The following is a 14,521-nucleotide window of genomic DNA, read 5'->3' as shown; positions in this document are numbered from 1 at the left end:
GATTCTGACATTTTCCAACTAACACTTGGACAGGTTTTAAATCATCCTAATTGTCACCTATAACAAGAGGCCATAATTAATGTATCATGATGTTGAAATGATTAAATGAGATAATATCAGTGAATATGACCACTGCAAAGAGTATTGGCAGTAATGGGATTACAGATGAAAGCTATGATTTTTAATGAATCGGGTGCTCTTTTCCTTCATTTTTCCATCTGGCTGCCCCTGTTGGCCCCTGGTATTAGAAACACTTTGTATTTGCTTTCCAATGGCTTATTATTTAATTTTCACAACATCCTTGGGAGCTAAATAGGTAATAACTATTATTACAGTAAAAACCCATTTTTACATAATACGATTTTAATGGAACTGCTGATTTTACAAAATGAAAGTGACTGATAAAGAAGATTTAAGTGATACTTTTGAACCTCTAATATAATTTTATGGTGTTTTGTGTATTTTAATTCATTAATAAAGGAAACGTGTAGAACATTCCCATCATTATTCAAATAGAATAGCATAATTTTTCAATAAAATTCTTAGGGTAAATTGCCTATTTCCATTTTCTGGGAAATCAATTTTATGGAATGACCTCAGACCCATCCTATTCCATAAAAATGGGACTTTACTGTACTAATAAAAGATATCACTATCTTAAGTATGGTACCATTTTCCTTCGAGGCTTTTCCTTGTCTTTATAGACATTGGATTTTGAAAGAGCTGTAAATTCTTTTAGGTGTTATATGAGGTAAGCTGTGATGATCATGAAGAATTTTCCTTTGTAGTTCATTTTATGATAACTTTGCTTCACATAAACAAGTACAAGTATTTGTCTTGGCATTTGGAGCATTGGTTGAAGTGTATTCGTGACATCTTACAGAATTTGAATCAACATATAATGAGGATATCAAGTCTTCTCAAACAAAGCTGGTTAGCAAGTCACATGAACCTGCTAAGTTATATGCCATATTTTCTCCTCAACTGAGCTGAGAAGATTTGTGTAAGATGGTTCCAGTGTGCTTTCTCTAAGGGAACTATGGCCATAACAAGATGGCACTCTTCCGCTCAGGACAGGCTTAATGAAAGGAAAATGTGTTATAATTTCAAATGATAGGATTCTGTTTTCAAGGATACAGATATGATATCATACAGCCTCCAGCATAATTTGATGTGTGTGATATTATTCACTGTTTCATTTCCTTCGTTACTTTGAACCCTTCTTATTTGAAGAGCTGAATGGAAGAGTATTGTTTTGCTTTTATAATGGCTCTTCTGTATATTCTGATCTTCAGTACTTTGGTACTTTAAATGAGAGAGAATCTCATCAGAGTCATGAGACATTCAAAGCTGGCAATATTTAACACATTCCCCTGTGAACTTGTAAGACACGACAGATTAGTGATAGGATGATATAATAAATCAGAAAAATATTTTTGGGTAAATTTATACCAAAATTTTTGATGATAGCATTATTAAGTTGATTAACCTATTTCTTACCTGCCTTTTTAAAAAAACTAAGTTAGGACAAGAAAATAATCACATAACTTAAAGATTTAAGAAACCAGGATCATCTAGGGATTCCTAGTACAAATATCAGTGTGGTGTCTGTAGCTTAATAGTATTTGTTCATTTGGAGGCTACACATGGCTGTGCTCAGGGCTTACTCCTAGCTCTGCACTCAGGGATCACTCCTGGTGGGGCTCCAGGGACCATATGGGATGCCGGGGATGGAGCATAGTTCAGCCTTGTGCAAAGCAAACACCATGCTCTTTTCTCTCCAGCCCCTGTGACATGAATACTATAATAAATTGGGGTCTTATAACATTTAGACAGAAGAGGAAGTGTCTATGGACAAACCACTATCTCATTCATCTGGATTGATAGTTGATAGTCTGGGAAGTAAATGCCAGGTTGAGTTCCTGGGCTTTTCTCACAGGGCATGGGATCAGAATGGTGACTGCTTGGATAGATTTGAAAAATCTATCACTTCACAAGTCACCTAGAAACAGTAGCTTAAAAGACACATTTTGCTTTGCTAAGAAAGAGTCTTGTCGAGAAGGAATACACTGGAATGTTCTTGTTCAGGCTTTTCTTAGTTTTTAGATTCAGATTGTGGTCCGGCTGCAGTCATCTGAAAACTCAGCATGGCAGAAGCTTGGGATGTGACATGTCACAGAGCTGTGAGCTGTGAGTTGATTCTCATATATGGATGGGAGCTCATCAGGACCACTCTGCTAAGTGGCCTTGGATTTACCCTAGGTTTCCGTTTGGAGATTACTGACCTTTTTCCCACGGTGGCAGATAAATTTCAAAAAGATCTGCCCCGAGAGGCAGTACCCCAAGAGTGGACGGTTTAAGAGACATGGCAGAGACGATGCGTCTTCTGAGCCAGCCTTAGCAGGCTTGGAAAACCATCACTGCCATGTCAGTTTGGTCAAGCAGGGCTAAAAAAGCAGCCCCTATTCACGGGAGGAGAATTAGTCTCCTCTCAATGGGAGGAATCACAAAGAACTTGCAGCTGTCTTTAATCTACCACTGTGCATGTGTTTATGTGTGTGCATGTATATAATTAAGAGCAGATGTACCTTACTTAATTTGAAAAGGTTTAAGTATTTCAGGATCTGCGAAATTTGTACTGTCTTCCCTCTCAGTAGATTTTATTTAGATTCTGTTGGCTTAGATGAGTTAGAAATTGAAGATTACCAGGAGACAGACTGGTCAAAGGATTTTCTTTATTTCTTACTACCTGTAAGATTTGTGTTGTGTTGTTTCTTTATAGCCTGAAATAGAATTGTTTAACCCTCTATAAATAATTGAATCACTGGTCTGGGATTTCTCAGTTGGAAATGCGGCCAGGCAACAAGGTTGGGGCTGCAATCTGTAGTCAAATTTTTACCTTTGTAATGAGAAGCTTCTTCTTTTTGTAGAAAAGGGTGAGGACAAATATTTTAAGTATTTGTTTTGTTCATGCAGAAGCTAAAGATCCACAGGGATAGCCTTCAAACCATTTTTTTTTACCTTATCTATAACCCACATAAGAAAAAAATTGGTCAAGATTTTACTGAGATTTCAAGTGATTTTTTTGTTTGTTTTTTTTTGTTTGGAGCCAACCTGTTTATGCACAGGGCTTGCTCCTGGCCAGCTCTGTGCTCAGGGAACCATGTTTGCTGCTGGGAGTTGAACCAGGGATGTCAGGAACATGCAAGGCAAACATCCTACCCAGTGGACTATCTTTCTGGCCCCACATGTTTAATGGGTGTTTTGACACAGAAGCCAGCATTACTATTAAGTGAGGGGGTAAAAAAGAAAAGTAAAGAAAAATCTGAGCCCAGTGATCAAAGGATCTTAAAACACTTTATAATTCTCCTTCCTTTTAAAAGTTTCTTAGAGGGAAGTGTAGGTCTCATTGAATCTTCCCTAAAGGTAAGACATGTTAAGAACTTGTTTCTCTATGAGAAGGAAAAAATTAGGATCTCAGACCCCATGGAACATGTCTCGACCACTTCCTTAGATAGTTTTAAAATATTGAATGTTAATTGACTTTATATATATACAGTTTACTTAACAACATACCATAGAAGTTTACTATTTAATCTTAGTGAGAAATTCTTTGAAATATGAATCCTGTGATGAATTGAAGGATTAGTAATTTATGTGCTTTTTTATGTGGATTTACTTCTAGTATATAAATAATACGTAAAAAGACAGATGTATAGACTTGTAAGTCGATGAAGACCCTGGTGACTTTTTCTCAACTATAATAAACTAAAATAAATAGAATCTTATTTGTTTTAAAATGCTATAAGATGTATCAATGCCATTGCCTGATATAAAATGCAGTACTATGGGAAGTATTATTTTGTATCTAGGGAAAAAAAGTACAATTTTGCTCTACTTGTTTTCAACCCCTTACTACAAATTTCTTCAAAAATTTGTTAAGATGGAGGTATCATCCATTCTTAGTTTTGTTTCTAAAATAGAATTATAGTTGAGGCACACTGGAGATGGGGGAGGCTTGTTCCTGGCAATGACTGTGACATACATGGCTTCTTTACATTTTTTTTTTTTATTTTTGGGTCACACCAGGTGATGCTCAGGGGTTACTCCTGCTTTTGCATTCAGGAATTACTCCTGGCAGTGCTCAGGCAGGGTGGATGGGGTCATATGGGATGCTGGCAATTGAACCCGGGTCGACCGCATGCAAGGCAACTGCCCTATCCACTGTGCTATTGCTCCAGCCCCATACATGGCTTCCTTTAGGTGAACATAGCTGGCCGCTAATGACATCTGGTCCATGACACAGAAGGCCCTGATAAGGGAGAATAGCCTGGGATTTTAATGAAGTTTTACAACTACAAATATTTCATCCATGCAAATAAACTTCAGTTAAAGTGATTGTGGAAACACTGGGTGGTGTCTGCAACCAGGAGCACATCCTGCTGGGTGTTCAAGGACAGTGCCAGAGAAAGTCAACGTCTGCAACCGCTGCTTTTCTTGGCATCTTGCTGTTCAACCTGGTTTACATAACAGGAAAATCAACTTTAAAAAGGATAGTGGGAATTCTATTTCCCACAAGTAACAGAAGAGAACATAGTTAAAATGAAATAGAATAGGTTGCCTCTCCTTTTCTAGTCTAAGTTTGTCAATCTCTCCTTGAATGTTTGTATCTGGGCTAATTAGAACTCCCTTAGAATTTTCTCTTGGGACCCGAAGTCATATAGGGCCCGATACTCTGACTTGCTAACTTGCTGGAACTAATTAGGGTTTTACTCGGAGTGTTTTTTCAAAGCGTTCTCTGTCCTTACTCACCTGTGAAACACATTCATGACCATATTGCCATAACTCATTAATATTTAGTACCATAACTGATTATAGGAGGTGACATAATTCCTCAAGACTCACAGATAAGAATCTGGGTGAGGGGATATTGATAGCATGAAGGATGTAAAAGAACAAAGATTTGTTTTGTCATTTAGCTCTACCTATAAAATTACCACTTTTAGGACACTATAAACCTCCTATCCCCAGTTTCCATAAATGTGATATTCTGGGCATTTTTTGTTCTAGTCTGAGAGAAATCTAACCGTTGTACCAATAAAACATCTATGGTGCTTTTCTTATAATGCAGTAGATGTGATTTACTTGCTACTACAAGTTCTTCTATATAATGTTTGCATACTTCCATGAGCAGTTTATAGCTATGCATTATTATTTTTCCCCAGGAATTTTAAGTGACCATTTACTATAATGACTCATTAGAGGCCCTTATAGTAGCAACAAATACATTGGTGGTTTCTATAGGGAAAATGTGTAACAAACTTGATAATAAATAGAAATAACAGATTTTAATATTTCATTCACTGTGAAGAATTAAAAAAAATAAGACTAGATGATGATTCAGAACTTTTATACATGGGTGAATGGCTAGAGTGCTTTTGATAGAATCAGAGGTTGCAGGGAGAAGGAATATATTTAGCAGAAGGATAAGGAATTCCAGCAAAGACATCTATTAAGTGCCATGTGCATATGTCTAGATGGAAAGAGAAGAGATGGAGCAAGGGCTTGGGGTGGAAACAAATGGGAATCTGGATTTAAATTCAATGCTGTTCAGAAGCACTGACTAAGGAATCCTTGGGGTCTGAACTAAGGTTAGAATGGCCCTGTGAACTATGGAGGAGGAGCTACAGGAAAGAGAAAGGAGATACATTTTTGTAGAGAACTCTAATTTAAGTGGCAGGAAGGAACAGCAGAGATGCAGTGGTCATGAAACAAGAAGGAGAATGAAAACCAAAAGAAGGCAAGTACGAAGGCAGAAAAACCATACCACCATAATGTAGGTTGTTAATAGTAAGTGTTATAAGGATGACTAAGAGGAGGGTAATGTAGAAATTATCTGAGAATAAAATATCTAACCTCTGAGGTTCCCACAAATCTGAAACAATGCTGTGTTAGTTTAGTTTTATATATTGTGTTGGATCTTGATGAAAACATCAGCAAGCAATTAATGTCTTCTGGGCTCCTTTTTTTAATACTTTTTTTTAATTAGAAGCAATAACTCGCTGATGCAAAGAAACACATCTATAATGGCAGCTAGTTTGTCACTGGGACTCTGGACAGAATATTTGTAACTGTTCTTCATGGACTCATATGATAGAATCAGCTTATTTTGTTGAACTAAATCCATTTGGAAAAATGGAATTGACCATATGCAGTAATACACACACTGTAATGTTTCAGTATTGGGTTTCTGTTTTGGAGGTAAGACTTGAAGGTCATAATGAAAAGAGCCAAGAGTCCTCTTGGATAATTCTTTTCGACTTCAGAATAGTGGAAGCATCATTGATTGGAGATTTTTAATATTCATTCTGGGATGCTAATAGTAGGAACGAAAGACTTTAGTCAACAGAATTATAAACTGGGACCGGAGCAATAGCACAGTGGGTAAGGTGGTTGTCTTGCATGCAACCAACACAGGTTCAATTCCCAGCATCTCATATGGTCCCCTGAGCACTGCCAGGAGTAATTCCTGAGTACAGAGCCAGGAGTAATGCCTGAGCATTGCTGGGTATGATCCAAAAAGCGCCCCCCTCCCGCAAAATAGAATTTCAAACTTCCTCTGGTTTTCTCAAAACTATAGTGGGGGATGTTTTGAGACACTTGACTTTAAGAGATCAAAACTGAGAAGTCTGTTGCAACAGGGTATAAGATTGAGAAATCCCCCTTCAATTTCTTACCATCCTATTTTCTATGATCAGTACTGTAACGAGGTTGCTGAAAATTAATAAAAATTTTCCTTGACTTAAATGCATAAACTTATATTATACTTTCATTCCCCCAAGAAATTTGTCTCATGGAATTAATATTCTTTGAGGAGACAGGATTTCTTACAAGAGCAGGAGACCTGAGTGATTGCATATGTATTTCACCCTCCTGCCTGGCTGGGGAAGTATGAACCAAGTGAAGAATGGCTGCCCATAGGGACCTTAATGGAGTGCAGGGCTTTTTTTTTTCACTTGATCTAATTGAATTACTTCTTTTTTCTCTTTGCATTATGGCCTGTTTTCCATGCAGATATTCTTGGAATGTAGAATTAAATAATTCATGATTTCCCAATTATTGGTTTAGGTGCAGTTACCATTTCTTGAGTTGATTAAACTCAAATCAACTTTCTGGAGGGGGCTCTTGGAGTCTCCTTATATTCAGAGCTGTAAAGATAAGAAGTTCTGCCCAGTGATGAAGTCCCTGGGGGTGCACACAGGCCAGCAGGGCTGGGATGGCATGGGTGGCTCACTGCTGGCCCTCGGGTCATCACACTTTTATGTAACTGAGTGAATTGCCACTTTCTGTGTGCTATAATTCCCTCTGGCAGTCTGGTGGTCCATTCACACCTTAATTATTTTTAGTACGTAAAGTAAAATAGGATTGTACAAGAAAACAGATTGCTACAACTGTCAAAATACTTTATGTCACATATGTGATAGAATTCTAGATAATAGATATGCTTTTTTGCTAGAACACGAAAGGGAGAGATCTAACGTCAGTTCTAATTGCTGCCAGCATGTCAGTTTTTTGCTGATCTTCTTCAAAAAGTGCTGCCATGGATTATGTGCTTCCCTGAAAATTGATACTGTCCCTTTCATGGAGAAGTGGAAGCTCACTCTGTCTGCCATCCCCATGAGTTAGGGTTAGGAACAGTGATTTTCTTTTCTTTTGTTTATATATTTTTTTTTGCTTTGGCGGTCACACCTGGTGGTGATGCTCAGAGGTTACTCCTGGCTCTGCACTCAGGAATTACTCCTGATCATGCTCTGGGGACCATATGGATGCTGGGAATTGAACCCGGGTCGGCCGTGTGCAAGGCAAATGCCCTACAAGCTGTGCTATGGCTCCAGTCCCAAGAGTAATTTTCTTGATTGAAGGAATGTGGGAACAGTGATGTTCTTTCTGGATTCCATGTAGAGATTACAGAGATTCCTATACGAGACCTATTTACCTATAGATCTCACTTGCTTCTGAGAGTCCCTTTTGGAGCATAACCCCTCAGGCTGTATGATTTCAAAAGAGGGTGAACGCCTCGTTGGTTCACACTACCTAGGTTCACACTGGCTAGTATGAACCAATGAGGTTCACACTGAACCTCATTCACACAGAGCTAGAGAAGCTCCAGTTATTAGCCAACATCATGTGACTAATACATTTTGAACACACAGGATAGTTTAACTCTGTAATGGGAAATTGCTAACAACTCAGAAACTTCAACCTGTTAATTAATTTATCAGGTTTATAAATGCCTGAAAACCTCCTATTTTATTTCTAGATCAATGTTACTCAAGACCTCTAAAGTATATTAAATAATTTTCCTTTCTTTGTTATTTAATAAACAATAAGGGATATTGCAACATTAGGATTCCACTTAGGTCATAGAGAAGTTCGGGTCATATAATCTTAAAGGGAACTAAAATAGATTAAAACACTTCTTTAAAGTATCTCTTATTCCACAAAATAGATAAATTAGTTCATCAATATGGTTTGTCTGATGTGCCTGATCATAAAGCAGAGTTGCAAATAATGCTTTTATTGAACAACTATTTACCATGCATATAACTTACAACTTGTCAGTAAGTGTCTGTTCTAGAGAGCCGGGACTTGGCCTTGTATTCTTATTCCACTATACGAGTTTTCCAGTGGTTTCCATGAACACCTTTGTCTGTGGTCCAGCATGTCTGCTGGAAATCCAGACAGTGAGACCATACTCTAGGGAACATTTTGCCTCATGCTGAGAATAAAATGGTGAGCCATTTACAATACCTATCTTGAACATGCTGCCTAGTGACAGGGAGACAGAAATATACTTACACATATAATTATAAACTAAAATATAAATAAGTATATTGGGGCTGGAGCAATAGCACAGCGGGTAGGGCGTTTGCCTTGCATGCGGCCAACCCAGGTTCGATTCCCAGCATCTCATATGGTCCCCTGAGCACCGCCATGAGTGATTCCTGAGATCCAGAGCCAGGAGTAACCCCTGAGCATCGCCAGGTGTGACCCAAAAAGCAAATAAATAAATAAATAAATAAATAAATATATAGTAGGAAACATTCATAGTTATATATCATAAATGCCCTGAGCCTAATGGAAATGAATTCAAAGAGGTAAAGTCTACTGTAGGGCTCAAACCATTCTGGCACTATTAGTAGTAGTAAATTTACCCAGAGCTTCTAAAATTGTTTACTATGAAACTAGTTGATCATTTAAACACCACACGGGGAAAAGGTATCAGAGTCAATAAACTTGGAATTTTGGACTCAACAGAGATAAATTCCTTTGCATTTGGTTGTTTAAGATCGTTTGGGTGGATGACAGTGATTGTCTATTTTCGAGAGGAGGCTGTATCATGTGCATTTTCTCAATGATGTTCGCCCCCTATAAGTGCTTACTGAGCTGTTTATTTGGCTTGAGATAGAACAAAGTACTCAAGCTCATGAATGTGATAAAGGAGGTAAGAGGAAGTGCTGAAACCAGGAGTGTCAACCAACAAATGATGGGGCTTGGGGGAGAGGCAGGAAGGAATGTTGATCCAGCGGTGACCTAGGCATGGAGATGTTTACTAACGTTGTACAATAATACCAGAACCCCTAATCCTACTACAAACCTGTAGCACTGTCTGTAGCACTGTCGTCCCATTGTTCATCGATTTGCCTGAGCGGGCACCAGTAATGTCTCCATTGTGAGACTTGTTCTCACTGTTTTTTTTTTTTTGCATTTCGAATACCCATGGATAGCTTGCCAGACTCTGCCGTGTGGGTGGGATACTCTCGGTAGCTTGCTGGGCTCTCTGAGAGGGGCAGAGGAATCGAACCCGGGTCGGCCGCGTGCAAGGCAAAAGCCCTACCCATTGTGCTACTGCTCCAGTCCACTACAAACCTAATAAACTATAAATTTTTTTAAAATGTAGTGGATTTTCACATCATCAGGCACCAATAATCACTCCATGAGATGAAGTGTTCAGTCATTAGTAGGCAGAATTAAGTCTTAAGTGAATTTCAAACAAAAAGTGGAAGAATAAATTTTCTCTCTCTGTTACATAATGCAAAATCTATTATAGAGGGCAGGGACCTGGCCTTCTATTCTTCCTCCACCGTATGAGGTTTACGGAGGTTTCCATGTACACATTTGTCTGTGGTCCAGCATGCCTGCTGGAAAACCAGCCAGTGAGAGCATACTCTAGGCTGCATGTGGCATGTGGTACTTTTCCTTACATTTTATCCTCAAATACTGTTGGAATATTTCCCCTTTTTCCAGCTGCCTTCTGGAGTTTTGTCACAGAAACCTTTTGGCACAGAAACCTAGCTGATCTTTGACCCGCAGATCTAAGGTGCTAGCCAGGCTTGACTTGACATTGTAGATTCCAGGCTCTGGCCCAGCCTAGTCTTTGGGATGTAAATTTCAGGTGCTGGCTAGTTTGTAATTGACATGTAGATTTCTTGCTGCAGCCCAGCCAGGTCTTTGGGATGTAAATCCGAGTGCTTTCAGCCCAAAGAGGGCTTCAGTTTTGGTTTTGTATCTTCTTTCCGGGGGGGGGGGGGGGGGGGGGGCGGCTCCACGGGGCAGATCCACCGGGAGAGACAAGTAGGAGGAGAGAGAGAAGCCAGGGAGAGGCAGAGTTGAGCGGTAGATCCAGAGAGAGGCCGGAGCTGGGAGTGCGGGAGATGAGAAAGTTTGAAGATTGAATAAACAGTAACTAATCAGCAACTAGCTTGGTCCTCGTTCTTCTTTCGCCTGTCCTTGACCACCGGCCGTCCCGATCCAGCCCATACACCGTGGTTCCAGAGCACCGAACTCGGGCGGTGAGGCACAGCTGCCCGGAGAGCCCGCGAGTGCACTCGCCCTTCGGCGAGCTTTAGTTTTTTACAAAATACACTTGCCCAAAAAATCTCAACTGAATGGAGGCTGAGAAATGTTGACTTTTAGACTTTTCAAAACATATTTAGTGTAAAAAATGAATAAATTAGAGAGAGTACAGAAGGCGAGGGGTTTGTTTCACATGCACCTAACTCTAACTCTTTGATCCCTGACAGCACCTATGGGCACCTGAGCACTACAAAAAGTGACTGATAAGCACAGGACTAGGCATAGCCCTTGGACACTATGGAAATGACCCAAGTATACCCCCAAACCCTCTAATATTAGAACTCACCTGGCTAAAGAAGACAAAGTGACAGCAAGTAGTGGTCACTGCCACAGTTATCTGTCATTTAATGGGGCAAGAAAATGGATCTGGAAAGGGAGGCCTAGGAAAGAGATGAAGAGAGAGAGACAGACAGACAGAGAGAGAGAGACAGACAGACAGACAGACAGACAGAGACAGACAGGCAGAGACAGAGAGACAGAGCAGGTTCAAATCTATACATCCAAATCTCTCTGGTTCATTGCTCCATCACTAAAGACATAGACGGACTAAGATAGAGCTTTTCCAGGCTTTTCTTTTAAAATGGAAAGAATCTTGATGATAGTTGTACACCACATGCCACTATAAAAGTTTCTTTAAGAGAAAGGTATAAATATATGTCTGCTAGACTGGAGCAATAGCACAGAGGTTAGAGAGCTTGCCTTGCACGCGACCGACCTGGGTTCGATTCCTCCATCCCTTTTGGAGAGCCTGGCAAGCTATGGAGAGTATCCCGCCCACGCAGCAGAGCCTGGCAAACTATCCGTGAAGTATTCAATATGCCAAAAACAGTAACAAGTCTCACAATGGAGACGTTATTGGTGCCCGTTCAAGCAAATCGATGAACAATGGGACGACAGTGCTACAGTGTGGTGCTACAATGCTACAGCAAAAAAAAAAAATGGAATTGGATAGCACTCAATTAACCAAAAACTCTTAAGTGTCATATGACTTCCTGTAAATTTGGATTTCACATGGCCAGCCCAGGATTCTGTAAGGCTGCTGGGCCGCCCAGAGCTGCTCTGTGTCTAATATGTTGTTCTCACTTTTCTTCACCTCAAACACTCTGTGAACCCTGGATCCCATTTGAAACCATCTGTTTGCCTCTCTTTACTTACATGATAACATCACCTGATGGCAGTTTAGTGTCTGAATAAAAAAAAAATTGCTTTTCTTCTGATTCAGCTGGGTTAACGACAGTGGCCTCAGCTCTCTGACTGCATTTCTCAAACAGTGGTAGTGAGCAGAAAAATTATGTTTATAACACCCCCGTGAAGGGTTTGCACCAAGTAGGAAGCTTAAGATGTAATGCCAAGCTAGGCCATGCCAGGCTGTGTTCAGCTGTGCAAATGACAGGCATCACTGAGCTTTTTTCCAGCCTGTTACTGGCACCAGGCAAAATACACTTTTTATCAGCGTGACTCCAGACTAGAGTTGATATTCTTTGCTTCTGTGGCTGAATAAATGAAGGAATGACTGGTGGATTTGATGAAAGGTTAATTAAACCCCAGCCCATCTTTCCCATGCCTATTTGTGGCATCATTACTGGATCTACAACACACTGTAGCACCGTCGTTCATGAATTTGCTCGAGCTGGCACCAGTAACGTCTCCATTATGAAACTTATTGTTACTGTTTTTGGCATACTGGATATGCCACGGGTAGCTTGCCAGGCTCTGCCGTGCAGGTAGGATACTCTCGGTAGCTTGCTGGGCTCTCTGAGAGGGGCAGAGGAATTCAACCCAGGTCGGCCACGTGCAAGGAAAACACCCTACCCGCTGTGCTATCGCTCCAGTCCTACAATGAGTCCACAGATATGGCTGTTGGCAGTGAGGCCAAGACATCGTGGTGGCTGCTAGTGGGACGTGGGTTCGGTCCAGAATCAGAACTTTGACACTGACAAGCAAGGCAAGCCACTCACTTATCCATTAGTCATTGGGCAGGACAGAAAATGTAGATACACTTTCTTCCTCTTTTTTATATGTAACTTTTCAAAATTAAGACGCCATAATTTACAAAGTTATTCATAGTTATCTTTTATGCATACTGTGTTCCAGCACCAATCCCACCACCAGTTTCAACTTAGTCTATACCAGTGTCTTCAGGCTCCCTACAATCTCCCTCTCATCCCCCCAGCCTGCTTCCTTAACAGGCACATTTTTACGTTTTATTGTCATGGTTTTGATCTTCTGATTTTTAGTGTCATTGCCTCTGCCATTTAAATATGTAGCTCTACTAGTCCTCTACACCACCATGTACTCAGGGCCATTGATTCCTGCTCCTTGTTCCTTCTTACCCACTTCTTGCTACGACCCTCAACTTCTCTCCCTCTCTGTCCTTCTCTTTACTATACTCTGGGGCCAAGGGTGGTTGACCTTCCCAGCCTCTTGTTTGTTTGTTTATTTATGGGTCCCACCTGGTGGTGTCAAGACTTATTCCTGACTCTGTGCTCAGAGAGCACTCCTGGAAGCCTTGGAGAATCATATGGGGTAGCACTGTAGCACTGTTGTCCCATTGTTCATCTATTTGCTTGAGCGGGCGCCAGTAACTTCTCCATTGTGAGACTTGTTGTTACTGTTTTTGGCGTATAGGACACACCATGGGTAGCTTGCCAGGCTCTGCCATGTGGGCAGGATACTCTTGGTAGCTTGCTGGGCTCTCCAGGAGGGACGAAGGAATCAAACCCAGGTTGGCTGTGTTCGGGGTGGAGGATTTATGCCAGGTTGGCTACATGTAAGGCAAATGCTCTACCTGCTGTGGAGCCCCTGCTGTCCTACTGCTCCAACCCCAAGTTATCCCCTTTAATACTTTCCAGTCCTGCCTCTAGTTATTCGATTTACTCCAGAAAAATAAGATCATCCTGCATTTTCTTCTTGACAGACTCATTTCGGCGCAAGTCTACAGCAGAGTTTTTCTCCAGAGATTCAAATATTTATTATTTCACTTTTTCTGTTAATAGCAGTTTTTCCTATTAAAACCCAGTGTGAAGAGGAAAAGGACAGGATGCTACACTAGTGCAAATCCACTGGCTCTAAGCTTAGCAGTGCTCTCTCAGGCACAGAAATTCAGACAACTGCTGCTAATGTAATTTGGTCCCAAATTACAAACTCCTAAATGAGCTTAGGAGACACTGGAAAATTAGCTCCTGGAAATTCAAATCCAGGTCTGAGATCCCATTCATCTGGCAATATGAAAGATAGGAGGTCCCTCACCTGAGACCCCAATCCCCCAAGTCTGCTCCTGTAGGGGCAGCCTTCCCCTCTATTCTTCACCCTGGTTACTTTTCTCATACCAGAAAAAGGACACAGATCTTGGTTCATGGTCTGTGTTATCCTACACTTTTATATTTGTTTCTGCGAGCTAAGAGCATGTCTATTAATAGGATAGTATGTCATTTGTCATCAAATTCTAGTCTGTCATCTCAATGGCTTATCACTGGACAGTGATTACAAGGACTTGAGCATATTTTGTGATCACCATCCTGGATGACTGTCTTTCTTTTTTCTTAAGGTAGTTGTTCTGCTTTAATAGGTTATTTAAACATATATTTAAAGTTGGGCTGGAGCG

The 14,521-nt window shown here is 40.5% G+C and overlaps 1 protein-coding gene and 1 non-coding gene across 2 annotated transcripts in view; both read left to right on the top strand.

Annotated features, from left to right (window-relative positions):
* Positions 1–14,521, top strand: part of PKHD1 (PKHD1 ciliary IPT domain containing fibrocystin/polyductin) — a 552,653-nt gene that overhangs the window by 322,344 nt on the left and 215,788 nt on the right. The window lies entirely within an intron of this gene.
* On the top strand, positions 4,406–4,535 carry LOC129404672 (small nucleolar RNA SNORA8). Its single transcript, XR_008630041.1, has one exon. It is a non-coding gene; the product is annotated as a small nucleolar RNA SNORA8 (small nucleolar RNA).

This window comes from Sorex araneus, chromosome 4 (genome assembly GCF_027595985.1).
Source record: "Sorex araneus isolate mSorAra2 chromosome 4, mSorAra2.pri, whole genome shotgun sequence".
Classification (NCBI taxonomy): domain Eukaryota; kingdom Metazoa; phylum Chordata; class Mammalia; order Eulipotyphla; family Soricidae; genus Sorex; species Sorex araneus.
The sequence above is the reverse complement of the archived record's forward strand: the minus strand, read 5'-3'. Positions and strand labels throughout refer to the sequence as shown.